Source organism: Gadus macrocephalus, chromosome 21, assembly GCF_031168955.1.
Source record: "Gadus macrocephalus chromosome 21, ASM3116895v1".
In the NCBI taxonomy this organism is placed as follows: Eukaryota; Metazoa; Chordata; class Actinopteri; order Gadiformes; family Gadidae; genus Gadus; species Gadus macrocephalus.
The window spans coordinates 1,684,495-1,686,538 of record NC_082402.1 but is presented as its reverse complement, the minus strand read 5'-3'; positions in this window follow the sequence as shown (position 1 = coordinate 1,686,538).

Genomic DNA, 2,044 nt, shown 5'->3' with positions numbered 1-2,044 from the left:
AGGAGGAGCAGGAGGAGGAGGGGGATGAGGAGGAGCAGGAAGAGGAGCAGGAGGAGGAGGAGGAGGAGGAGGGGGAAGAGGAGGAGCAGGAGGAAGTGGAGGAGGAGGAGCAGGAGGAGGAGGAGCAGGAGGAGGAGGAGGAGGGGGATGAGGAGGAGCAGGAGGAGGGGGATGAGGGGGAGGAGGAGGAGGGGGAAGAGGAGGAGCAGGAGGAGGTGGAGGAGGAGGAGCAGGGGGAGGAGGGGGTGGAGGAGCCGGAGGAGGAGGAGGAGGAGGTGGAGGAGGAAGGAGGAGGAGCCGGAGGAGGAGGAGGAGGGGGGGGGGGAGGAAGGAGGAGGAGGGGGTGGAGGAGGAGGAGGGAGGGGAGGAAGGAGGAGGAGGGGGTGGAGGAGGAGGAGGAGGAGGAGGAGGAGGAGGAGGGGGCCGTAGAGCAGCTTTGCAGACACTTGAGCGACTGACAGCAGAAGATTTATGCACACGCACACTCACACACACTCACACACACACACACACACACATTGTGTACATGGCAGATGTTTATTATTAGTTCTGGGAAATCATGGCAGATTCGTCTACGGCTGGAAACCGTTCAGCCTAAGGCAGGTCTTCACTTTTTCTTCAGCGTCTTTAACTAATTAGACCCTGAAGACAACGTTAAGACGGTCGTCAAGTCGGAATTATGGTCCAATTAGTTAATTGGACCATAATTAATTAAGAGGTGATAAAGGGCTAGAAAATATTTCTTTACTCTCAAATTATTTCTTTACATTTCAAAACGGACAACAAATAAAAATGTAATTACAACCAGCTTCATACAAAACACAAAACTAACTTAAAAAAAGGTAAAAAACTGAAAATCTTTGGTGAGCAAATGTCCACCAAAGATTTATTATTCCCTTTCTGCTACTGAATGTTCTCAGTGCAGTCTGGTCTCGGTCCAATCAGACCAGAACCTCTGAACTAAATCAGACCAGAGCCTCTGAACTAACTCAGACCAGAACCTCTGAACTAACTCAGACCAGAGCCTCTGAACTAACTCAGACCAGAACCTCTGAACTAACTCAGACCAGAACCTCTGAACTAAATCAGACCAGAGCCTCTGAACTAACTCAGACCAGAACCTCTGAACTAACTCAGACCAGAGCCTCTGAACTAACTCAGACCAGAACCTCTGAACTAACTCAGACCAGAACCTCTGAACTAACTCAGACCAGAACCTCTGAACTAACTCAGACCAGAACCTCTGAACTAACTCAGACCAGAACCTCTGAACTAACTCAGACCAGAGCCTCTGAACTAACTCAGACCAGAACCTCTGAACTAACTCAGGCCAGAGCCTCTGAACTAACTCAGACCAGAGCCTCTGAACTAACTCAGACCAGAACCTCTGAACTAACTCAGACCAGAACCTCTGAACTAACTCAGACCAGAGCCTCTGAACTAACTCAGACCAGAGCCTCTGAACTAACTCAGACCAGAGCCTCTGAACTAACTCAGACCAGAGCCTCTGAACTAACTCAGACCAGAGCCTCTGGTCTAACTCCGACCAGAGGTTCTGGTCTCACTCAGTTCCTCTGAAACCTGTCCAATGAGGTGTCCCTTTATACCAGTTAACAAAACAACTACAATGCTGACCAGTGAGCTACTTGATGTGGAGCCGGTCATGGACCCTGAATGAGACCCGGTCTGTCAGCTGGTTCTGAATACAGTCATGGCCTGGCAATGTGCCTGATCCGGATCTAGGTCCAGGTCCAGGTCCTGATCCCAGTCCTGGTCCTGATCCCGGTCCAGGTCCTGATCCCGGTCCAGGTCCTGACCCAGTTCCAGGTCCTGATCTCGGTCCAGGTCCTGATCCCGGTCCAGGACCTGATCCCGGTCCCGGTCCTGGTCTTGGGTGATGGATAAGCAGACCCTTCTCACCGGGTGTAAACGCTGTGTCCAATCCTTCCTTCTCAGAGGCCAAACTCAATTTTGTTTCGCCTCTGTTGACTTCATATGTATTAGATTAAATCATTTATTATAATCTGATTCTAATATATAGATA